Source organism: Chiloscyllium plagiosum, unplaced genomic scaffold, assembly GCF_037043375.1.
Source record: "Chiloscyllium plagiosum isolate Xiang-an unplaced genomic scaffold, Cpla_swu_hap1 HiC_scaffold_8, whole genome shotgun sequence".
NCBI classification, from domain to species: domain Eukaryota; kingdom Metazoa; phylum Chordata; class Chondrichthyes; order Orectolobiformes; family Hemiscylliidae; genus Chiloscyllium; species Chiloscyllium plagiosum.
In genome coordinates this window covers 105,206,373-105,232,855 of record NW_028270146.1, presented here as the reverse complement: position 1 = coordinate 105,232,855, position 26,483 = coordinate 105,206,373, and the positions used below count along the sequence as shown (strand labels likewise).

Here is a 26,483-nt window from a genome sequence, read left to right as displayed (position 1 = left end):
TTCGCTCAGTTTCTCTTTTCACAGATGCTGCTCAACCTGCTGGGTTTCCAAAGTTCTCTGCCTCCAGTGAATCCCTTCCTCATTGCTACACAACTGTGACCTCTTCAGCCCTTCACCATTGGGCTACTCTTCCCAACCCACCCCACCCCCCACTTTATCAGTTGTTTCCCCCTAGCACCACATCTAGACCTGAAGAAAGGTTAACAAACATTGACTTCTCCACCTCCTGAAGCTGCCTGGCTTGCTGTGTTATTCCAGTTTCCTGTTTGTCTACTTTGGATTCCAACATCGGTAGTTTGTTTTGTCTCTCAAGGAGCCGCCACATTAATTACAGACTTGACAGTGGGGCGGGGCTAAACTTGGAAGAACTACAACTCCCAGAATGCCCTTCGGTGGCGGTAATGGGCGGGGCGAAATGCTGATCGATCCCTGAACACGACAAGACGGACGAGGGTCACCCAGTAACGGTTGTGACCGACGTGGGGGTAGACCAATAGGAGCTGCCGGAGCGGGGCGAAAGGTTGATCAATGGCCGAACGCGATTGGACGGAGGGGACGGCCGCTCTGTGACATGTTTGACCGACGTGACGGAAGACCAACGGCAACCGGGAAAGGGGGCGGGCCGCCTGCTCCGTCCGTGCGGTGCCGACCAATGGCGAGGTGCCGGGGGGGGCGGGGCGTGAGTGTTGTCGGGGCCGGTTGCGATGGTACAGAGCGACGTAGGAGGCCGCTGCAGTCATGGAGGGCGGAGGAGGAGGCGGGGCCGCCGTTGCTGCCGCCATCGCCGAGTGCTCCTGACTCCGGGCGAAAGGAATTGCGTCCGCTTTGCCGTTCCGGAGGATTTCCGCGCCCTTTAGTTCCACCTTCACTCCCTCCCTCCCTCCGAGAGATGAAAGGAGCCCGGTTGTAACGCGAGAGCCCCGAGGGTGGGCTTGGGGGGAGGGGGAGGTTTGAGCGAAGGCCGGTTGCTGGGTGATTAACCCTGTGAGCTCCAAGGTCTAAGGAGGTGATGTCGCTGCCTCTCGTGTCGGTGTGATGCCGGTGTTGCTGCTGCAGCTGCTGATGCTGAAGAGAGACAGGATGTTGAGCCATCTCACAGGTAAAGCTTTTGTGGAAACATTTGCTTTGAGTCACTGACTGACTGACTGATTGGGGGAGGAGGAGGGTAACTAATGGAGCCATCATTGATTTACCCCCCCCCCCCAGCCAGATCCCATTCTCAATGTGCGGTCGGTGCAACAAAGGTGCTCCTGATATGATTTGTGTTTTAATTGTTTCCAACCACACACTGATTTTGATTTGTTTTTTTTTCTCTCTCTCGTTTCTGAGCGTTGAGATATTTTTCTTTCTTTCTTTCTTTCTAAATGAAGGGTTTTCCACTGTTTTGATCTTCATGTTGGGATTAAACGGGTGAAGGGTACCTTCTTGAGAGTGAGCTTGGCCTGTTTCTCCAACACCCTCTTCTCTTCTGCTCCTCCCCCCCCCCCTTTCATTTCTCAAAACTTGCTGCATCATTTTTAACCTTTTTATTTAAAACATGCCAACCAGTACGTTATATTTCAATTTCTAAGCTTAAGACAATTGCGTTAAACCTACCGACTCCACCTGATTATAATTCCGTGTCGCCTGGCTCCCAGGTCCTGTTTGACACACACACTCTGAGTCAGTCAGGATTGATCCGTGTTTTCTGTTGGACTCTTTCCAGTCCTCAATCCTCTGGGACAAACGCAGGCGTTCTTAGAAATGCGTGTTAGGAAGCTCTCGCAGTTTGTAAAATCGTTTTTGATTGAGCAAACGACGTTTCCCGTTCCCAGATATTCGCAACGGGTGGGGGAAGGGATCAATATCAGATCGGGGGGGGGGGGGGTGGAGAGAAAGGTACTGACCTTCAAGCAAGACAGTTTCATTTGCTCATAACTAATTGAAAATGAAGCAGCTGCAGCAATTGATTTTTTTCTGGGGGGGCAGTTGGGGTCTATGGTGGGAGGAACACTTGGCCCCAACAGGACGAGATTTTTGTAGAATGGATCCGTGAGATAGGTAATAGCGATGGAGCTACCATTGGCTTCAGAAGCGAAGATGCAGCAGAAAATGCAATTCCTCTGCGATAACATTGCTTCATGCTGTATTCTGTTCAGGCGCTGGCGTCATTAATGCGTGCAGGCACTTATTTGGGTCGGATCAGTACTTGATTTTTCAGTTTTGATAGCAGTATTTTCAAAATCGTATTTGCTCTTATTTATGTTCTGTCCTAAGTGGTTAGCTATGAGGCTCCCTCCTCTTGAGTTTAAATATTTAGCGATCACGTAAGATGCTACATGTAATTTGAACGTATCATCAGGATAATCTATAAACTAACTGTAGAATTGTTTTTGAATGGAATGCAGTGCCTGTTATTGGAAGTTTAAATCAGATATTCATTGGAGTATAATGCGGCTTATTTTTAAAACAAACTTTTTGGCGGAAACATTTACATTTCTGCTTACCAGTGACAATATCTTTTCATTGGGTCTGGCAGCATCTGTGAAAAGAAATCAGAGTTAACACCAGACGTTCTAAGGATCACCCGGTCCGAAACATTAACGCACATTTCTCTCTTCTGTTTTTGTTCCTGATATACAGCATACGCAGTTCTTTCGGTTTTTAATACCTCTTCATAATTAAATGACTTGATTCAAAGCACAAAACATGTTTCACACGCATGCGTTGTAAATTAGCTAAGTCATTGCTAATTATAGGAATGTAACATTTAGAACATATTTACATGTAATTTTTTGAAGTAACTTTCGATGGCTTATTAGCTTTCCAGAATTATTCAAAATACAAATACAACCTGTGCAAATTCATCTTGGCTTTTGTGCTGTTTTGACTGCCATTACTAATAAAATAGGTGCTGTCAATCAAAGTTTTATTTTGAAACCTCTAGCTTTTCCTGGACTGTATCATAACTCTAGAGTCTGTCCAGAATGATCAATAGTAGGTCATAAATTAGATGAAATCTATAAATGGAGTAGTAGTTGGTGAGATTTATGTAGTGTTTCTATGTTGGTGCAAACCCGATTATTAGAATTATTTCTTTTTTGAGGTTCTTTTGACTAGAGTATCCAAAGGACCAGGATTCTGTTAACGTTCTGAATCAGGATATAATTTATTTGTAATAAAAGTAATGCTTGAAGGAGACCAAGATCAAGATTTATGAAGTGTGTTTTAAGTTAGGATTGTCAGAATAGATGTAGCTCTGAATTTTTAACACTTGAGATTTGACTTATTTAATACTAAGGAATGCTTTTTTTTATGCCTCTAAGTCTATAATTTCAATAAAGCATTTTTTAACAATAGGTATGAGTGGTTTAAAAATGTTGTGGTTGGTTAAATCAGCAGCTCCAAAGTCAGATTATTTCTCGGGAAATACACACGGCTGTTTTTACTGATTTTGGATTTGAGCAGAAATTGGTTGATCTCTGAAGGTAATGAGGAAAAGTAGCAATAGCATGCATCAGGATTTGCACTTTATTCAGTTAGGTAGGCTTTCAAGCTTTTATATCCATGTTGTAACTGGAGGCTACTCTTTGGAATTTCTGTACTGATAGCCAACATGAACTGAGCGAGACATGTGATTTTGGTCACTTGTTAATGAATATATCCACCACAAGTTTTCTAACCATCATTCCCATTGAGTCATGTTTTTATTCTAAAAAAGATGTACTAGGTAACTAAGTTTTAGGTATTTTGAAGTCATCTAGGTAAGTTAACATAGCAAAACAATTGTCAGTCTATTTAAATACTAATGACAGTAGCTCTCCAAAATTGAACATTGTAAAAACACGGTTGGGGTGAGGTGCAGCTAACAGCTGAAAAATAGCCATACTAAATGTATCAAAGCTAATGCCTTCAATTGAGATTGGAGGCAAATTATATTTTACTTACTCATGTTTTGATTTGGCAACATGAGTTGGGCCAGCATTTATTGCCCATTCTGGAGTAATGTGAGCTGCTGCCTTGAACAGCTGTGATCCACTGTACCATTAGAGAGGGAGTTCCAGGATTTTGACTTGGCAACACTGAAAGAATGGTGCTAAAATTCCAAGTCTGGGTGGTGACTGACTTGGAGAACATGGTGGTGTTCCCACATATCTGCTCGCTTTATCCTTCTAGATAACTGTCATTGTAGATTTGGCAGGTAAAGACTAAGGAGTCTTGGTTAAATTTCTGCAGTGGTCTTTTAGATGGTGTGTTAGTGGATGTGATACTTTGCTTTGGTGTTAAACTTGAATGTTGTTGGAGCTACACTAAACAAGTAGGAGTGTTTCATCACACTCATACTTGTGCCTTGTAGGTAATAGACATGCTTCAGGAACCAGAAGGTAAGTTACTTGCTGCAGAACTCTTAGACTCTGACCTACCCTTGTAGCTACATTATTTACATGGCTAGTCCAGTTCTGTTTATGGTCAGTGGTAAAACCCAGAGTATTGATTAGTGTGGATTTGGAGTTAGTAATGTCATTGAATAGCAAGGGATGGTGGTAGATTCTCAATCGGATATGGTCATGGTCTGGCATTTATGTAGCAGGAATGTTACATGTTGTCAACCCACACTGGATATTGACCAGGTCTTGATTGCCTCAGTGTATAAGGAGTTATGAATGGAGTTCAACATTATGACTGTATGACTGCACAGAGATGTACAGCATGGAAACAGACCCTTCAGTCCAACTCGTCAATGCCGACCAGATATGCTAACCTAATCTAGCCCCATTTGCCAACACTTGGTCCATATCTCTCTAAAGCCTTTCCTATTCATAATACATCCAGATGCCTTTTTTAAATGTTGTAATTATACCAGCCTCCATCACTTTCTCTGGCAGCTGATTCCATACATGCACCACCCTCTGTGTGAAAGAGTTGCCCCTTAGGTTCCTGTTAAAGTCTTCTCCCCCCCCCCACCAACCCTAAACCTATATCCTGCAGTTCTGGACTCCCCACCCCAGGGAAAAGCCCATGTCTGTTTACCATATCAATGCCCCTCAGGATTTTATAAACCTCCATAAGGTCATCCCTCAGCCTCTGATGCTCCAGAGAAAACAGCCCCAGCCTATTCAGCCTCTCCCTATGGCTGAAATCCTCCAACCCTGACAACATACTTGTAAATCTTTTCTGAACCCTTTCAAGTTTCACAACAGCCTTCTGATAGGAGGGAGACCAGAATTACATACAATATTCTAAAAGTGGCCTAACCGATGTCCTGTACAGCTGCAATATGACCTCCCAACTCCTATACTCATTGCTCTGCTCTGACCAATAAAGGTAAGCATACCAAACGCCACCTTCACTATCCTATTTACCTGGGCCTCCACTTTCAAGAAACTGTGAATCTTCACTCAAGGTCTATTTGTTCAGCAACGCTCCCAGGACCTTACCATTTAATGTATAAGCCCTGCTATGGTTTGTTCTTCCAAAATGCAGCACCTCGCATTTATCTAAATTAAGCTCCATCTGCCACTCCTCAGCTCATTGGCCCATCTGATCAAGATCCCATTGTACTCTGAGGTAGCCTTTTTCGTTGTCCACTACACCTAAAATTTTGGTATCACCTGCAAATTTACTAACTATACCTCTTATGCTCGAATCCAAATCATTTATGTAAGTGACAAAAAGTAGAGGACCCAGCACCGATCCTTGTGGCACACCACTGATCACAGACCTCCAGTATGAAAGGCAACCGTCCACCACCACCACCCTCTGATTTCTATCTTTTGAGCTAGTTCTATATCAAAATGGATAGTTCTCCCTGTACTCCATGAGATCTAATCTTGCTAACCAGTCAAGCTTGACGAACCTTGTTGAAAGCCTCACTGAAATCCATATAGATCATGTTCACCACTCTGCCCTCAGCAATCCTCTTTGCTACATCTTCAAGAAACTCAATCAAGTTAGTGAGACATGATTTCCCCCACACAGTCATGTTGACTATCCCTAATAGTCCTTGCCGTTCCAAATACATGTAAATCCAGTCCCTCAGGATTCTCTTCAACAACTTGCCCACTACCGATGTCAGACTCACTGGTCTATAGTTCCCTGGCTTGTCCTTACACCTTTCTTAAACAGTGGCACCATGTTAGCCAACCTCCAGTCTTCTGGCACCTCACCCGTGACTGTTGATGATCCAAATATCTCAGCAAGGGGCCCAGCAACCATTTTCCTAGCTTCCCACAGGGTTCTAGGATACACCTGATCAGGTTCTGGAGATTTATCCACCTTGATGCTTTTTAAGACTCCAGCACTACCACCTCTGTGATATGGACATTTTTCAAGATATCACCATCTATCTTCCCACATTCTTTCTCTTCCATGTCCATCTTCACAGAAAACACTGGTGCACAATACTTGTTTGGTATTTTCCCCCATCTCCTTCGGTTCCATGCATAGTTGCCGTGCTGATCTTTAAGGGGACCTATTCTCTCCCTATTTACCCTTTTGTCCTTAATTGGATTCTCCTTAACCCAAAGCTATGTCATGTCCCCTCTCTTGCCCTCCTGATTTCCCTCTTATGTACACTTTTACGGCCTTAATATTCTTCTCAGGATTCATTAGTGAATATCTCCAATTCTGACCTTATGATGGAGGGACGGTCATTGATAAAGCAGCTGAAGACTGTAGGATATTCTTCTGACAACTTCCTGCTGAGACGTTGGAGCTGAAGTGACCGATGTCTAATAAACACAAATATCATCTTTTCTGTCGGGTGTGACTAAAGCAATGAAGCGTTTTTCACTTGATTCCTGACAACTCGAGTTTCATTAGGTCTTATTCATCTTGCATTCATTCATGGTGGCCTCAATGCAGTCACTCTCCTTAGTTGTGGAATTCAGTTTCTCTGTCCATATTTGAATCATGGCTGTAACGAGATCAAGGAGCTGAGTGGCCCTGGAGTTTCCATGAGCAGGTTATTGTTTTATTTTAAAAAAGTGTTGCTTGATAACACCTTCCAAATAAATTTTTGAAAATTATCCTTCCCAGCCATGTCTTTTGAAGCTGCCTATCCCAAAAGCTTTTATTATCTGACAGTAAAACTGGCATACTGTTTCTGGTGAAACTGATGTGGTTTTGTTTTTGGGAATGGGTAATAATTGGGCAATGCCAGCTCATGAATAATCAGAAGACTTGGCTCTCCTTCGCAACCTTAATCCAGTGGAGCAAATTTTAAGAAATAACTTATGCTTAAAATGTCAAGATATTGGAATTGGGGGTCACTCAGTGCAGTAGCTGTGTACATGAATGGTGGAGCAAATGAACATAGGACTCAAAAGGTAAATAAATCCTCGAGGAAAATCAGTCATTTTAGGGGGTGTTAGTTGTGGGAGATGTTGCGGGAACTCTGACTTCTCAGTTAATGCTGTGGTATATTTTGTGCACACTTCAGGAAGGTAGTTGGAGCTGATGGATTCAATGTCTCACCTAAAGGAGACATGACTCTTAATTACTGTGCCGGAATGTCAATTGAAGTTTTGTGTTCGAGTCATTGTTGGATTTGAATTTTGAAGCCTTCTGACCTCCTTGGGAGAATAGTCCTAAATAAACTGACTTCTAGTTAAGTTGAGATAAAAAATGAGTAGGCTAATAAAATTTGATAATATATTGCATCAATATGTTTCTGGTTTAGAATTTTGTGATGCAGTTTTGCTAAATCTGGCTGATGTCTGTGTTTGAAAAGATGTTATACCCTTATGCTGGGATGATAAGCGCTGATGATTGGCTTTAATTACAGCAATTATTGTCATTTAATGTTGTAATTGTACCTTTTAGTCTTTGGGTTTATCAGAATACCATGAAGATAATTGGCTGCCAGTGGCACTCCTTTTTATTAACATAATTTGCAAAACCAATAAAAGGATTACATTGCCTGTAAACGATCTGTTCCTTCCTTCAGTGGAAGATACTTCAAATATCCCATTAATACTAAGGAATCTGAGCAATTAATTACTATCACCATCACTAGAGGGGTAGTATCAGACAAATTAATGGAGCTAAAGGTAGAACCAGTCCCTTAGCCCTGATGATTTGCATCCTATGATCCTGTAAAAAGTGAGCTGCAGTGATAGTGGATGCGTGGATCTGTAATTTTTCAAAAATCCTTGGATTCTGGTGGAATACCAGAGGATTGGAAAATTCCCAATGTGACATCCAATTCAAAAATGACAGAAGGGCAAAAAATGGGTGACTATAGGCTGATTAGCCTAACATCTATTGTTGGAAAAATATTGGAATCAATTATTAAGAAAGTAATAGCACCACATTCTGAAAATCATACATTTATCAAAAGTAAAATGTGCTGGATTAACTTATTTGAGTTTTTAAGCAAGTCTCAACTAGAATGGATAGAGGGGGTCTGTAGATTTGTTGCATTTGGAATTCCAGAAGGTGTTTGACTAAGCACCTCATAAAGGCTAAGTCATCCATAATAAAGGAGCCCATGGTATTGAGGTAATATATTGGCTTATGAGCAGGAAACAGTGAGTGGGGATAAGGGGTTCCTTTTTCATGTTGCTGACCTGTGACCAGTGGTGTTTCACAGGGATCAGTGCTGGGACCACATTACAGTTTATATTAATCATTTGGAAGGAAGTAACTGTATTCGAGCCAAATTCGCAGATGACGCAAAAGTAGATTGTGAGAGGGATACAAACAGTGTTCAGAGAGATATTGATAGGTTAAGAATGTGGGCAAAATTTTAGCAAATGGTGTATAATCTAGAGAAAGTGTGAAGTTCATTTTGAAAGGGACAGCAAAAGAACAGTATTATTTAAATGGAGAAAAACTGCAGAAAACTGCAGCACAAAGGGATTTGGGGATACTTACATGTGAAACACAGGTGCTGCAGGTAATCTGGAAGGCCAATGAATGTTGGTCCTTGTGTCGAGGATGTTGGAGTATAAGAGTGGAGAAGTCTTAGTGCAACTGTACAGCATGTGTAATACTGAGTGTTTTGGTCCTCTGATTATCTGCTGCACCTGTGTCCCAGCTTTGTGTTTCAGGTATAGATATTCTTAAGGAAATGATCCTTTCGTTGGAGGTAGTTCAGAGAAGTTCACCAGGATGATCCCTGAAATGGAGGGATTGTCGTATGAGCAAAGGCTAAATTGTTGTGAGACTCTACACATTGGAATTAAGATGAATGAGAGGTGATCTCATTGAAACATGTCGGAATCTTAAGGGGCTTGATGGTAAGTATTGAGGATGGTTTTCCTTCATGGAAGAGTCTAGAATCGGACAGCATTGTCTCAGAATAAAGGTTTGCCATTTCAAGACCGTGATGAGGAGGAATTTCTGCTGAGGTTGAATCTTTATAACTCCATGCCACCAAGCTGTGTGGGCAGTGTCCTTGTGTATACTTAAAGCTGAGTTAAATTCTTGATCAGTAAGGGAATCCAGGGTTCTGGGGAAAGGGCAGGAAAATGGAGATGAGGAATGTTGGATCAGCCATGATCCTATTGAATGGCAGAGCATGCTTGAGAAGCTAAATAGCTGCCTCTGGTTTCTGTTTCTTCTAGTTTTGCAGTTGGTACTGATTTCTGGAGACTCTGAATTTGGATTATTGTCCTCTTATTTTGCTGCTTCTCCCTGTTAGGTCACTGACATTTAGACGAGTCTGATTTGTCTTTTCACCTCTCCTTTGACTTTTGTTTACTATCTAGTGGGCGAAGATAGATAACTCTTTCCCATTCACACACACTTCAGGCAGAAACCATACCTGTCAGTTAAAGGAAACACCCTAGCATGGGTTTCATTTTCATTCATATCAGTCATCCTTTGGATTTGTCATTTTTACAGTTGGATCTTCATTTTGCTGTTAAGCTCTCCCTGCACTCCCCTTTTTCAGTACTGGGGACTTGCACCAATATACACCCTAGTTTTCCTGGACCAGTGGTTGAGTTGTTTTTCCATAAATGAAAATTAAATATTATGTATCTGATTTCTGTTTGGATAGCAATTTCCAAATGATCTACTGTCCCATTTTGTTTTGTAAATCAGCTCTTCAGTCCTGGCATCTTTTTTCTTGGTTGTCTTTGGTCTCTTGCTATGTGTGACTTACTGTCATCTTGCTCTTTCTTGTGATATTTAAGTCAGGGTGGTAACATCTCTGTATAGTCATAACATCTCTTTTGCTACGTGTTTTAACTTAGATTTTTATTGTGCCTTTCCCTACCAAAAACAAAATAATGTCATCACCTGTAAAGCAGCGTGTCAGCCAATTTATTTGTGCAACAGTGAGATAATGATCTGGCAATCTGTTAATGGTTGAGGTTTAAACATTGGACAAGATACAAGAATCTACCATCTCTTCAAAATAGTGCCATGGGATCTTGTGTGTCCACTTGACAGTGTAGAGAACACTGGTGAGGCAGTGGTAAAATCACTGGTCTGGTAATCCAGAACCCAGGTAATGTTGTGGGACATGGTGCATCTCAATGAACAAGTTGAAATTGTTCAGAGTCCAAAATCCTTAATGATGAGGCAGTGCAGTGGTGGATTAGTTAGGAAAAGGAAGCAAATACTGCATCTCAGTCCTGCTAGCCCAAAAGATGACTTTCCCATTATTAGGGACCAGACTTAAATCCCCTCAAAATATATTTAAGAATATAACCTCGACATAACTTTTTTTTCTTTCTTTTTAAAGGCAAAGAACACATTGTGTTCCGATGCAATTCAGTTGGTCAAACTACCAGTTGTGAAGCCAACACACTTTATTCATATGCTGTAGTTACAATACAACTAAAGAAAGCAGGAATAGTTTAACAGAATAATAGATTACTTAATTACGAGTAGGGAGATGCTGAATAGATTGGGACTATTTTTCCTGGAGGTTGAGGGGTGACCTTAGAGATTTAGAAAATCATTAGGAGCATAGAGTAAATAGGCAAGTTCTTTTCCCTGGGGCGGGGGAGTCAAAAACTATATGGCGTAGGTTTAAGGTAAGGGGGAAAAAATTAAAAGGGACCTGAGGGGCACGGTGGCACAGTGGTTTGCACAGCTGCCTCACCGCGCCAGAGACTCTGGTTCAATTCCCACCTCAGGTGACTCTCTGTGTGGAGTTTGCACATTCTCCCTGTGTCTGCGTGGGTTTCCTCCCACAATCCAAAAATGTGCAGGTTAGGTGAATTGGCCATGCTAAATTGTCCATAGTGTTAGGTGAAAGAGTAAATGTAGGGGAATGGACCTGAGTGGGTTACGCTTTGACGGGTCGGTGTGGACTTATTGGGCCGAAGGGCCTGGTTCCACACTGTAAGTAATCTAATCTAATCAACTTTTTCACGCACAGGATGGTGCATGTATGGAATGCACTGCCAGAGGAAGTGATGGAGGTGGTACAGTTAGAACATTTGGAAGGCATTTGGATGGGTATATGAATAAGGAAGGGTTGGAAGGGATATGGGCCAAATGCTGGCAAATGGGATTAAATGAATTGAGGATATGTTGTCGGCATGGATGAGTTGGTCTGAAGGGTCTGTTTCCATGTTATACATATTTAAGACTGTATGATTCTATATAACAATTCCAATATAGTAACATTCCATAAACACACCATGGCAAAGGCAAAGGCAAATTCTGTAAAATAGATTATCTCACAGGCAATTCTCCTGTCCAGGATGAAAAACAAGTGAGGTCATGCATTTTGGTCAGAAAAATGGGAATGCGACCTATCATTTAAGTGGGGAGAGACTTTGGGGTGGTACAGTAAGAGTGATCTGAGTGTCCTTGTTCATGAGTCACAGAAAACTAGTAAGTAGGTACAGCAGATAATAAAAAAAGCTAAAGGAATAGAATATAAAGGTAAGGAAGTATTGTTGCAGCTATACAAAACATGGGTGAGACCACGCCTGGAGTATTGTGCACCGTTTTGGACCCCTTATTTGAGGAAAGATGTAGTGGCACTGGAGGCAGTTCCGGGGAGGTGCATTAGATTGATCCCAGAGAATGAAGGGGGATCAAATTGAGGTATTCCAGATGATAAAAGGTATGGATAAAATAGATGTGGGGCATTCCAGGATGAGAGGTTGTAGTCTTGGGATAAGCGGTAGCAAGTTTAAGAATTGAGAAGGGTTGTGAATCTGTGGAATTTGCTACACCAAAGTGTGGTGGATGCTGGGACAGTGCGTAAATTTGAGGAGTTAAACAGATTTTGCTTTGGTAGTGAGGTAGTGAAGGGTTATGAGGAAAATGGGGGTTAGAAACATATTGTGATCAAATGGTAGAGCAGACTTGACATTGGGGCTGGATGACCTGTGTGTGTGTCAGAAGCAGGGAGAGATATACTAGCTTTAAGACTCTAGCAACAACTACTGAAAACTAAAACTGCTGGTTCTGTAGGAGCTTGACCGTACCCATTTCAAGCTGCTTCTATTGTTCCAACTTTAGAAAAATATCCGAAGGCTTCACAAGCCATTTACTGTATGGGCTTTGAAGCAGACCCTATTGAAAACTCTTGATCTCAACCTTTTTTTTAGGAAAACCAGGACAAAATACACTACTTAAGGCCATAGTATCATCACACCACCTATCCAAAGATCTGCCCGTTTATTCACAAGTCCAAAACTTTAAACGGTAATACCTGATCCTGGACTCTCCAATTGTTGAGAATATCCTTCATGCAGTTACCCTTTCTAGTCCTGTTAGCATTTTATAGGATTCTGAGGATCCCCCCCTCAACTCATTCTTATAAACTCTTGTGAATATAGTGCTAACCACTCCAATCTCTCTTCATGTATCAGTCCTGCCAATCCAGGAATCAGTATGGTAAACCTCTGTTGCACGCCCTCCATCACCGGAACATCCTCGGAAAGGAAGCCAAAACTGCACACAGTACTCTAGGTGTGGTCTTACTAAGGCCTTGTACTATTGTAGTAAAATCTCAACTGTATGCTGATAATCTGGTAGGTGATTCTCTACAGAATGTCTGAGTAATAGAGCATCAAGATTATTCCATATATAGCAGCAAATTATTTTGTACATTTTTATTTGAAAATGACCCTTGATTTCAATGTCAAGAGTGCGGTACTGGAAAAACACAGCCTGTCAGACAGATCAGAGGAGCATCAGCAGTCCTCACTTTCTCCTACTTGATTTCAGTGGTCTAATTCCAAGAAAACCAAGAAGTGTTTTGTAGCACAGGAAAGTTAAAATGTTTTGAGGCCATGCAGAGGGTGATTATACCTTCACAGCTGAAGAATTAATTCCTTACTTGAGGGAAAAGTATGGCAACATTTAATTTTCTCGTTTGTAGAGGTGGGCACTGCTTGGTTCATTATTTCCCCCATCCCCAACTCCATTTTAGTTTAGTTCCCTCACAGTCTTCCCACTCTCCTGTTTTTTTTTATTGTTGTTTATGGACAGTGCTTGTAACCTTTGTTGTTTTTAAATTGGTAATGCAAATGATTTGGCAGTGGGTTATCAAAGAACATTTTCTGTGATCATGCCAACAACCGTCTTGCATCTCTTAGCATGAGTCTTGTATGTTGATTGCTTTTCTGAGGAAATGGACACAATCACATAGTCTATTCTTCTGTCCCTCACACTTTTGCTCACAAGTTTCTGTGGTGCAATTGGTTAGCGCGTTTTGATTGTTAACTGAAAGGTTGGTGCTTTGAGACCATCCAGCGTCAGAACGATTATTGTTCTTATTCCAACAGCTTTCTTTTATTTGAGTTATAGGGAGAGGTTTGAATAGGCCACGGCTGTTTTCCCTGGAGGTCGGAGGCTTTATAAAATCATAAGGACATGGATAGGATAAATAGGCAAAATCTCTTCCCTGAGGTGGGAGAGACCAGAACTAAAGGACATAGGTTTAGGGTGAGAGGGGAAAGATATAAAAGAGACCTAAGGGGCAACTTTTTCTCACAGAGGGTGGTGCGTGTGTGGAATTAGCTGCTGGAGGAATTGGTGGAGGCTAATACAATTGCAGCATTTAAAAACATCGAGGTGGGTATATGAATAGGAAGGGTTTGGAGGGATATGGGCCAGGTGCTGGCAGGTGGGACTAGATTGGGTTGGGATATCTGTCGGCATGGAAGAGTTGGACTGAAGGGTCTATTTTTGTGCCGCGCTATATATTACTCCCTCTTATCCTTCATGACACGGTCCTGGTTGCTCTGCTGCTCACATTGTCGTGCTTCGACATGCTCCACTTTCTTTGTGCATACAACTGCCTTGCCATATGCTACCCCACAACTGTGACCTTGCTTGTTACTGTGTTCTTGCTGCCTCTTGCTTTCAGGTGCACCCCCCACTTCCTTGCACGTGTGCCTTCTCCCTCTATCCACTCATGCTTGTGCCCTCCCCTTACATCTGCCTGCAAACATGTTCTTCCCTTTTCTCGTCTAACTGGAGGAACGTCTTGTTGCAGAATCTCTGGTGTGCGCCTACCTGTATTTGAAACACAGCTAGCAAGTCATATAGGAGTCTTGGCTTACAGGGTGCTTTTTGGACAGGCCTAGACTACAGACCAACAGCAATGTGGTTGACTCTTAACTGCCCTTTGGACAATTAGAGATGGGCAATAAATGCTGGCCGAACCAGTGATGTCCTCGTCTCATGAATGAATTTAGGATAAAAGATACCTAAGATTAATTCAAGTTGACTGTCTTAACTTGCATTTCTACCCATTTGGTAAGTGGCAGCTATAGAATCATAGAATGGTTTCAGTGAAGGAAGGCAGCATTTAGCCTTGCAGTGTCCTTGCTAGCTCTCTCCGGATTAATTCTATTAGTCCCACATCCTTATCCTTTCCCCACAGCCTTGCAAATCTTCTCTCTACAAGTTCTTCTTCACTTTTCTATTGAACCACAATTGAATCTATCCAATCCAGTTTCTAACCAATGTTGCAACGTACAAACGTTGTACCTTGAGTCATTTGTTTGCTTTTGGTTCGTTTTGTTTTAAATCATTGTCTTCTGGTTTTGACCCATCTAACAGTTATGATATTTTCCTGTTTTATTCTATCTAGTCAACTCATGACTTGGGCACCTGTCAAATTTCCTCTATCCATCCTTTATTGAGGAAGCTGACTCCAGTTAACCCAATCTGTCCACATAGCTAATGTCCCATGACCTTGGACCCATTCTCATAAATGTTTTCTAAACCTTGTCCAAACTGTGGTTTACAGATTTGGCCATGCTATTCTAGCTGAAATGAAATTGGTGTCTTCTAACTTCCTTGCTTTTATGTTCAAAGCCTCTATTTTTAAAATCCAGATTATATATCCTTTTTTTTAACCACTTTCGTAACCTGCCCTACCACGTTTAGTCATTTGTGTATTTATATCCTCAGGTCTTTCTGTTCCAAAAACAGTAATGTGATCATTGGGAACCCTGTATAACTTTCTCCAAGGAGAAAAGTAATCTTAGTTTTCTTGACCATAACTCAGTCACTTTATATCACGCTGCCCCAGTCCATTTTATTGCATGGGCTTCAATGTTGTCAACTTTAGTAGCTAACCTATTATGTAACAATTGATCAAATGTCCTTTTGGAAGTCTGTACACCACACCAACCATATTAGCCATGTTATCTCTCTTAGCTCATTCATGATACTTAAACATAATTTGCCAATGTGCAAGCTTTCTCCTTAGTTAATTGGCAATATGACTATTCATTTTGCTCTTGGGTATTATTTCTAAAAGCTTTCCCACCAGGAAATTTATCAGTTTGTTATTGTTGGGTTTATCTTTTAACATTTTTCTTCAGCAAAAATGTAATATTAACAATTCTTGGGTCCTTGGTGTCCAGGAAGGTTTGTATGGCTATGGCCACTATAATTGCAGTTTCCACCCTTGCTTTCAATCGGCATCCTTGGATACATCTCATCTGGTCCTTCCAAATCCTTCCAGTAGGATCTGAGATCTGTCTAAGTCATTCGTACTAAGATAGACCATGACCACCAGATGTTCAAACTCCTCTGCCTCTGTAGTCACTCTGGCACCTATTAAAATTTGTCTGAATTTTCCCACTGACGGGACGTTTGAGCTTGAAAGCTGTGTCTTGATTTTTTCAAAGATGCTATTGCATGTGTCTGGAGCCACTTGGACATGAACCCGGGTCTCCTGGTTCAGAGGTAGGGAAACTGCCACTCAACCCAAGATCCCTTTAGAAAGATGTCTTATTTTTGCTGGCAAAGTGCACCGCTGTTCCTTAAGTAAGCGCTTTCTGAACTTTGACAGCATTTTATCTGCCATCCATTTTATCCTGCATTTCTTTGAAGCTAACGTGGTGGTTTTACAGATTTAGTTTCAACTAATTTAGAGAAGACAGTAAAACTATAGCCCTTTAAATTAATTGGGGAATTCTTAAGAAATCATCCAGCAAATATTACTGAAATGCAAATATTTGTTTGTCTAGCAAGGATCATACTGTGCTGTGCTTTTTCGCTTTTATAGTCAAAACAGAACTAGAAACAAATGATGTCTTTCTAACAAAGAATGGCCATTTGCTAAAGGAACTGGGTGCCTATGGGTGCCTGTTAGCCTGATCCTGTGTTTGGCCAAAGTGGCCATTAACAGACAGTGGACCATGTAGGGGTCATTATGCCCATTTACCTGCCCCTCCTTTGAGGTTATGCTGAAGTGTTCATTGAGAGGGAGCATGCATATTTCACAGGCATGGTAGGGATCTTTTGAGACTAATAGGTAATGCAGGGGCTTGAATGCATTGTCACCCCCATGTTATCTTGATTTAGTGAGTTCCTGTTCATCCTTTTATAAGTTTTCAATAACAGTTTATGTTTTTGTTACAGTGCCTGATCAAGTTCTGTTCAACCTGATTTTTAGATTTGTTTGCAGAAGTAGCAATGCACTTCTGGTTAGTGATAAGAACACCTTTACTCAAACATCACCGTGTATGTTTGTTTATAAATAAACAATCACATTGAAATTGATATTTTAGCCCTGAAGCAGGCCATTCTATTCAGTCCGAAAAGTTGTTCCAACTCTTACCCACTGACTTAGGCTCAATAAATGTTATCAGGGGTGTTCTCTATCGCATTACTCACCCATGTCCCAACCCTGAAAATTAAATTTCATAGTCCCATAGTTTAGTCCAAATATGTACCTTCTGATCTCTATTCTAAATGTATTTCATTGAATCCGTTATCTGTGGCGTCTTATTCCTCTTTCCATGGCTGTACTAACACTATCATCTTTCTCTACCCTCCCTTAATTTCACAATATTAGCCAGTTTTATTAAAGGATCTCCACAACATGTTCTGATTTTTTAAAAAAGTGTCAAACTTTGAGTATTTTCCTCATAGCAAGCTGCAATCTGTGTAGTATTGTTTTGAAAGATTCTATATCCTTCCTAGAGCGAATTAGCTGCATAATGCTTCATTCAAAATTTTTATGAACTTATTGTTGCCATTTTGAAATTTACTTTTGGGTTTATTGATTCAAGTAAAATTGTTAATAGCTTCTTGTCCTCTTTGTGCATTAGAAATTAAAATGAAATTGTATGTTTCATCTGTTGATCATTGCTGTAAATTGTTTGAAACTGGAGTGATTTTGAGTCACTGTTTTGTTTGCATGACTCTTAACAGTTGATATTATTACTATTATTATTATTATTATTTCAAGTGAATCAATGAGTAGGTGCATCTTAAGAGATTTGACTCTTCTTGAATTAAAGAATCCTGTTTACACTAGAACAGAATCGGTGTTCACAGGGCTCTTTAGTAATGAGCAGGTGGATAAAATGCCTGCAAATCCTGTGGGTATTCCTAAAGCTCTCGTTAAAACTTCCTTGAAGGATTTTGCTGACACTTGCATAGATTTCAATTTCCCCTGACTGTTAACCTTTTAGGAAGTGTCATGCAAAGCATAGTTGATGAGCTGCAATATGTTGAGGATTTCAATATGGTTGAAATGAATTTATTTATTGAGTAGCTGAGCCCCATACCTACAAATCCTAAGTTATCTGATTTTTAGTTGAGATGTTTTTAGGGACGCACAAGTACTGCCAGTGGCCCTGGTTTAGGAAAATCATCTAGGTATACTGGTCCCTTGGCTGTCCAACAATTTATGCTGGCTGTGTATGTTTGCACATCGGGTGAGGACATAATCAAGCTTGTCTGTGATACCTCTGCAGCTGAATAGCTTGCTAACGCAGCCAAAGCTCACAGCTGAATAATGGCCACCCTGGTGAAGCACTGGATGCCTGTGGAACGGCACCCTGAGAAGGAAGTCATCACATTCAGTGGGTGGAAGAGCATTGTCAAGGTGGAAAAATTACAGGATCTTCCCTTTTGTAGTGTTTTAAACTCTATTTTAACTTCTTGTCCTGTCAACTTTATATGCATAGCCTCCATTTTACAAGGTTGTGTTAAATGTGTGTTGATACCTTAACCCTTATTGTTGTATGATTCACAAAGGACAGATGATGTTTTAGTTGGTTGGCTTATATTGACAGGCTGATAGTGTAGGAACTGAGTTCCCACAGCAACAGAGTACTTTAAATAATTATATCTTTGTGAAGCTACTATTTGTTTTCCCCTGGCATTGCACAGAAGATAGCAAGTCGAAAGTACGCTTCTTATGAAATAGGGTTAGATGATGAGGGTAAATTGGACTAAGTTGTGCAGATGTAATTTATCATTTTAAAGACATTTTATTCCTTGTTCTGTGTATAAAACACCACATGTTGATTCCACAATTTGTATACAGAGAAACATTTATGGCAAATTGGGAAGTAATACAAAGAAATTGGTTGGAATGTAGTCTCCCTGCAGGGAATGTCCTGAGGGTGCACATGTTTATGATACAAAATTACAGGGCATAGATTTGAATAATAGCACACATTGAGGATAAATAGTGGGCAAGAATTAGGCAAATGGAATATAATGTGGAGTAATGTTAAGTTTTCCATTTGTTAGGAAAAAGTATTTCTTTAAACTTTGAGAAATAGAACTCTCTGAATATCAATGGTTTTATGTGTACTTAGATACGCGCTCCAGAAAATTAACATGCAGACACAACAAACAATTAGAAAAGCTAATGGCATGTTCACCTTCATTGCAAAGGGATTAGAATATATAAATAAAGAAGCTTTGCGCCAATTGAATAAAGCTTTGATGATACCACAGCGGGGGTTACGATCTCATTATCTAAGGAAGCAACTTGCCTAAGAAGGGATTGCAGTAACAGTTGACTGGACTGTTTCTTGGCAAGGAGATTGATGTATGAAGGGAAATTGAGAAAACCAAGCTGATATTCCCTGGAATTTATTGCTGAGTGAGTTGATCTTGTCGAATTGAAATAAACAATTTTTGGCTAAAATAATAGCAAGCAACTGTGGTTGCTGGAACTAAAAATACATATAATATTTCAAGTCTAGTGACCCTTCATCAGAACATCAACTTGGCAGATTGTCAGATAGGATCAAGGGAAACCCTAAAGCTTTCTATAGGTTTATCAGGAATAAAAGAATGACTAGGGTAAGATCTGGGCCAATTTCAGATAGTAGTGGAATTTGTATATGGAGTCAGGAGATAGGAGAAGCACTAAATGAATATTTTTCATCAGTATTCACACTGGGAAAAGGCAATGTTGGCAAGGAGAGTACTGAGATACAGGCTGTTGGAACAGATGGGATTGAGATTCACAATGAGGAGGCGTTATCAGTTTTCACACTCCAGAATTGCTAAGACCCCTGTGTCAGATGGGATATATCCTAGGATTCTCTGGGAAGCCAGAGAGGAGATTGCAGAGCCTTTGGCTTTGGTCTTTTATGTCATCATCGTCTACAGAATAGTGCCAGAAGACTGGAGGATAGCAAATGTTTCCCCCTTCAAGAAGGGGAGTAGAGGTAATTCTAGACCAGTGAGCCTTACTTCAGTTTTGGGTAAAGTGTTGGTAAAGGTTACAACAGATAGGGTATATAATCATCTCGAAAAGAATAAGTTGATTAGGGATAGTCAACGTGGTTTTCTGAAGGGTAGGTTGTGCCTCTCAAACCTGATTGGTTACCATCTGAAAGAACTCAAACAGGTAGATGAGGGTAAAGCAGTTGATGTGGTGTATGTGGATTTCAAGTAAGGTGCTTGGTGTAAGGTTCCCTGTGGTAGGCTATTGCACAAAATACGGAGGCATGGGGTTGTGGGTGATTTAGCAGTTTGGATCAGAGATTGGCGAGCTGAAAGAAGAGAGGGTGATGCTTGATGGGAAATGTTCATCTGGAATTCAGTTACTAGTGGTGTACTACAAGGATTTGTTTTGGGGCCACTGTTGTTTGTCATTTTTGTAAATGACCCGGATGAGGGTGTAGAGAATGGGTTAGTAAATTTGGATGGACACTAAGGTCGGTGGAGTTGTGGATAGTGCTGAAGGATGTTGCAGGTTACAGAGGGACATAGATAAGCTGTAGAGCTGGGCTGAGAAGTGGCAAATGGAGTTTAATGCAGAAAAGTGTGAGGTGATTCACTATAGAAGGAGTAACAGGAATGCAGAGTACTGGGTTAATGGTAAGATTCTTGGTAGTGTAGACGAGCAGAGAGATCTCCGTGTCCATGTACATGAATCCCTGAAAGTTGACACCCAGGTTGATAGGGTTGTTACGAGGGCATACAGTGTGTTAGCTTTTATCGTAGAGGGATTGAGTTTTGGAGCAACGAGGTCATGCTGCAGCTGTACAAAACTCTGCGGCTACACTTGGAGTGTTGCATGCAGCTCTGGTCACTGCATTATAGGAAGGATGTGGATGCTTTGTAAAGGGTTCAGAGGAGTTTTTCTAGGATGTTGCCTGGTATGGAAGGAAGGTCTTATGAGGAAAGGCTGAGGGAACTGAGGCTGTTTTCATTGGAGAGGAGGAGGTTGAAAGGATTAGATAGGTGGACGGTGATAGCTTTTTTCCTCGGATGGTGATGGCTAGCATGAGGGGACATTGAGGGGTGATAGATATAGGACAGATGTCAGAGGTAAAAACAATGACTGCAGATGCTGGAAACCAGATTCTGGATCAGTGGTGCTGGAAGAGCACAGCAATTCAGGCAGCATCCGAGGACAGGCAAAATCGACGTTTCGGGTTCCTGATGAAGGGCTTTTGCCCGAAACGTCGATTTTGCCTGTCCTCGGATGCTGCCTGAATTGCTGTGCTCTTCCAGCACCACTGATCCAGATGTCAGAGGTAGTTTCTTTACTCAGAGTAGTAGGGGCATGGTATGCACTGCTGGCAACAGTAGTGGTCATTGGATAAACACATGAATGAAAATGGAGTAGACTTCAGATTGGTTCCACAGGTTGGCGCAACATTGAGGGCCGAAGAGCCTGTACTGTGCTGTAATGTTCTAACTCTGTTTCTCTCTACAGATGCTGCCAGGTCTGCTGAGTTTCTCCAGCACTTGTAAACTATTTTCTGGCTTGATGAGGTAATGCTTTGAGGATATTTTTCTGTCTAGGATTATAGCACGAGGAAATCGCAGTCTCTGATTCAGAGCTCAGCCATGTAGAACTGAGTAAAGGAGAAATGTTTTCACTGAAATGGCTGTGAAGCTTTGGTTTTCTCCACTCCAGAGAGCTATGGATGGTCAACCGTCAATTGTATTCAATTCAGCCATCTTTAGGTTTGTAGATAATAAGGGATCGAGGGGCATAATTACAATGCAGAAGGCACAATTGTGGTAGGACAACATCTATGATCTTATTGAATGATGAAGTTGCCTTGAAGCACCAAATAACCAGTTCCTTCTGTAGATTATGTTTTGTTGCTGTTTTTGCATTGCCATAGTCTTATCAGACCACAAGGGCTGCTCTCTTCTCGTCCTCTTCGCCCCCCCCCCTCCCCCATGTGCAAAGGGACATGGGTTCCCGGTCTTCTCTGGAATAGCAGTTTCTTGATGAATTATGTAGTCATTTTACAGGGAGGAGCATCCAGGTAAGGCAACATACATATTGGTTGCGTGACTGTTACAATCAGCGAGCATCAGCAGTAAAGATTAAGCCATCTGCTGTTAAACAGTGAATGTTCTTAATCTTAACTGGCTTCACAATGAATATTTTTCACCTTGTTAAACTGACCTTACATACTGACTGCTTCTAATGTCGTTAAATGGCTCTATGTAATGAATGCTTTTCTATCTTGTTAACCCAAAACCCTTGCCTCCAGCACCCCATTGTTAACTGGAAGTTCTTATCTGATCTGAGTCATGCTCAGCTGAACCTCCTGTTTTGTAAAACTCAAAACTTAACTCTTTCCCTACCTGCTCATACCCAATATACATTCTCACTCTCATTAGAGAGAAGCGACTGGTGGTGATTTAACCTGGGGGCCCCAGACCTCAGGCAAGGGAAGAGGTTGAGAAGGAGAATTCTTGGTAACCTGAAACTGATGAAGGGAATTGAACCCATGCTGTTGGCATTACACTGCTCTGTAAACCAATAATCCAGCCAATTGAGCTAAACAGATTTCCCTGTATATTATGGATCTGTATTTTATATAACTGGTTGCAACAACAACTTGTATAATGCCTTTAGTGTAATAAGGTATTCCAGTGCTGTTGTGATATGGAGTAGTTCTTTCCCCTTGTGATAGAGTCTTGGATGAGAGGGCATAATCTCAGATTAAGCCATTGCCAATTTAAAAACCGATGAGGATTTTTCTCTGACGGTAGTGAAATACCATAAAGGGCTGTTAAGGTTGCTCAATAAATATATCCAAGGCTGAGATAGACAGACTTTTCATCAGTAGGAGAATTGAGGGTTATGAGGAAAAGATAGGAATGTGGAATTGAGGATTCAGATCAGCCATGATCTCATTGAATGGTGGAGCAGACTCAATGGATTGAATGGCCTCTTGCTTCTGCTCCTACATCCTATGGTTTTATGTTTCCACTTGTGGGGGAATCTTGAACTAGGCGATATGGTTATGGCATAAGGGAACACTCATTTAAAACTGAAATGTGAAGGAATTTCTTCTCCCAGAGAGTGGTGAATGTCTGGAATTCTCTACTCTAGACAGTTATGGAGACTAAATCTCTGAAATTGTTTTGAGATAGGTTGATTTTTGCAATATTGAAGTGTTGAGGGCTATGATGAGCTGGTACAAAATATGATTGAGCAGATCAGCCATGATTTTGTTGATTGGGGGGACAGGCTTAAGGGGCTGAATGACCAACAGGTAGTTCTTCATAATGCGGTAGTTGTGTTCCCATGCAACACCATGATGTAGAAAGTAGTGCAATATAAATAATGGGGCCTTTGGAAAAAACAGGGTTGTGCGAACCACCAAAATTATCAGTAAAGTTCAAATCAGTAAATTTAACACTAACATGAAAATCGCTGACTACAGCATTGTACCTTTTATGAAGCTCTTCACCAGAAAGCACATGAGCTATCTGACAACGTGATCCCGATGTGGAATTCCAGTCCTCCTCAGGATTCTTCCCCCGGTTTGAAATAAAGTTCCTTTTAAATGTAGATTACCATTCCCAATTTCAAGCTGTGTTTCAAGGCTTGCGGAGCTGATTGCGTTCCTGTTTTAAATTGAGGGGTGATAGATATAGGACAGAAGTAGGTTCTTTGCTCAGACTAGTAGGGGCAAGGAATGCCCTGCCTGTAGCAGTAGTGAACTCGCCAACATTAAGGGCATTTAAATGGTCATTGGATAAACATGTGGATGATGATGTAATAGTGTATGTTAGATGGGATTTAGATTGGTTTCACAGGTTGGTGCAACATCGAGGCCCAAAGGGACTGTGCTGCGCGGGAATGTTCTATGTATTTAGCTGCACACAGACTTGGCGTTTTGCAGACAGAGAATCCTAAGGCTGGGTTTTGCTTTTCAGCTAGTGCAGGGGATAGAATCGCATTTAGCGAACAGAAATTTGCTTTATTGAAAAAAGTCTGCAATTCACAAATCGTGTAACAACCAAATTGCATTATAGGAGATCTACCTGTAGTCATTCTGCTATTTCCTATTTTCCATTGTTCTAATGTTCCCCAGGAGCTTAATGAAACAACATTATAAAGCTGAGGTGTTAGGTAATTTAACCAAATGCTTGGTCAAAGATGATAGGTTTTATGGCCTGTATTAAAGGAGGAAAAGTTTAGGAAAGGCATTCCAGGGCTTGGAGCTTGATAGCTGAATGAGCATTAATCAGTTGAGGTACAATTAAAATCAGAGACTCCGGGAGGCCAGAATTGTCTGAGTGCAGATGTCTGAGAGGATAATAGTGCTGATGAAGATTTATAGAGGCGAGAATAGGGATGGTTTTGAGAACAAGAACGAGAATTTTAAAATCAAGATATTACTTGACTGGCGGCGGGGGGGGGGGGGAGGGGAGTGTCAGTGTAAGTTGACAAACTTGGGTGTTTTGGGAATGGCATGGTGCAATTTTATACAAAGAGGTGAAGTTCTGTGTGAGCTAAGTTTTGAAAAAGGTAAAGTATGGGAGACCAACCAACAGTATGTTGGAATAAGAGTCTGGAGGTTAGATTGAGAATTTCGGTACCATATGAGCTGAGACAGGGATGGAGTTGCAAGGAAGTGGGTTTGTGATAGTATAAATATAAGGTTGATAGCTCACCTTGGGATCGAATGTGAAGCAAGGTTGTAAACAGCTTTAGTCTCAGGCTGTTATCAGGAAAAAAAGGTAGTAGTTACGTTCAGAGTTTGGGACTGGGACCAGAGACTTAATTCTTTCCAGTATTTAATTGAAGGTAATTTCTGCTCATCTAGAACTGAGTGTTTTAAATAGTTAGTCGGATAACCTAGTGACAGTGGAGGAGTGCAGAGAGGCAATGGTAAGGTTGAAGCAGGTGTTGCAGAATACATGTGCTTTCAGAAGATGTTATAAGGTGTAGATGAGAAATTGGAGTTGGCTAAACATCTATCCTTGGTGATAGAGATAATAGTGCAAGAGTCGAAAGGGAAGCCATTGTAAATAATATTCTGAATATGATGAGCGGGCTATGAATGAAACCAGGAGGGAGCAGTTTCACTAGCTGGATGTTAGGGGAAAAGTCATAGGTGAGAATGACGAGCTGAAAATGTGTTGCTGGAAAAGCGCAGCAGGTCAGGCAGCATCCAGGGAACAGGAGAATCGACGTTTCGGGCATAAGCCCTTCTTCAGGAATGAGGAAAGTTTGTCTAGCAGGCTAAGATAAAAGGTAGGGAGGAGGGACTTGGGGGAGGGGCGTCGGAAATGTGATAGGTGGAAAGAGGTCAAGGTGAGGGTGATAGGTCAGACTGGGGTGGGGGCGGAGAGGTCAGGAAGAAGATTGCAGGTTAGGAAGGTAGTGCTGAATTCGATGGATTAGACTGAGACAAGGTGGGGGGAGGGGAAATGAGGAAACTGGTGAAATCAGAGTTCATCCCTTGAGGTTGGAGGGTTCCTAGGCGGAAGATGAGGCGCTCTTCCTCCAACCGTCGTTTTGTTGTGGTCTGGCGATGGAGGAGTCCAAAGACCTGCATATCCTTGGTGGAGTGGGAGGGGGAATTGAAATGTTGAGCCACAGGGTGGTTGGGTTGGTTGGTCCGGGTGTCCCAGAGGTGTTCTCTGAAACGCTCCGCAAGTAGCCGGCCTGTCTCCCCAATATAGAGGAGACCACATCGGGTGCAGAGGATGCAATAGATGATGTGTGTGGAGGTGCAGGTGAATCTGTGGCGGATATGGAAGTTTCCTTTGGGGCCTTGGAGGGAGGTGAGGGGGGAGGTGTGGGCGCAAGTCTTGCACCTCCTGCGGTTGCAGGGGAAGGTGCCGGGAGTGGAGGTTGGGTTGGTGGGGGGTGTGGATCTGACGAGGGAGTCACAGAGGGAGTGGTCTTTACGGAATGCTGATAGGGGAGGGGAGGGAAATATATCCTTGGTGGTGGGGTCCGTTTGGAGGTAGCGGAAATGACGGCGGATGATGCGCTGAACATGGAGATTGGTGGGGTGGTAGGTGAGGACCAGTGGGGTTCTGTCCTGGTGGTGGTTGGAGGGGCGGGGCTCAAGGGCGGAGGAGCGGGAAGTGGAAGAGATGCGGTGGAGGGTATCGTCGACCACGTCGGGGGGGAAATTGCGGTCCTTGAAGAAGGAGGCCATCTGGGTTGTGCATTTTTGGAACTGGTCCTCCTGGGAGCAGATGCGGCGGAGTCGAAGGAATTGGGAGAATGGGATGGCGTTTTTACAGGGGGCAGGATGGGAGGAGGTGTAGTCCGGGTAGCTGTGGGAGTCAGTCGGTTTGTAGTAGATGTCCGTGTTGATTCGGTCGCCTGAGATAGAAATAGAAAGGTCGAGGAAGGGGAGAGAGGAGTCCGAGACTGTCCAGGTGAATTTGAGGTCGGGGTGGAAGGTGTTGGTGAAGTAGATGAACTGTTCAACCTCCTCGTGGGAGAATGACTTGATCAAACCTGTGAAAGACTGCAGACCGGATGAGGAGGAGAGTTCATTTTTGTCACATTTGCAAAGGATATCATTTGGGATTTTCATTTAAATCCTTTAAGGACTGCAAGTAGAGGTGTATCTCTGGAG

At 42.0% G+C, this 26,483-nt stretch overlaps 1 protein-coding gene across 2 annotated transcripts in view; it reads left to right on the top strand.

Moving 5' to 3' along the window:
• The first annotated feature begins 225 nt into the window (after positions 1-225).
• The window catches only part of ttbk2a (tau tubulin kinase 2a), a 306,526-nt gene continuing 280,268 nt past the window's right edge, over positions 226-26,483 (top strand). For both annotated transcript variants that reach the window (XM_043698390.2, XM_043698389.2), the window contains exon 1: positions 226-1,099. The gene's annotated coding sequence lies outside the window, so the exon portion shown is untranslated. The remainder of the gene's footprint in view (positions 1,100-26,483) is intronic.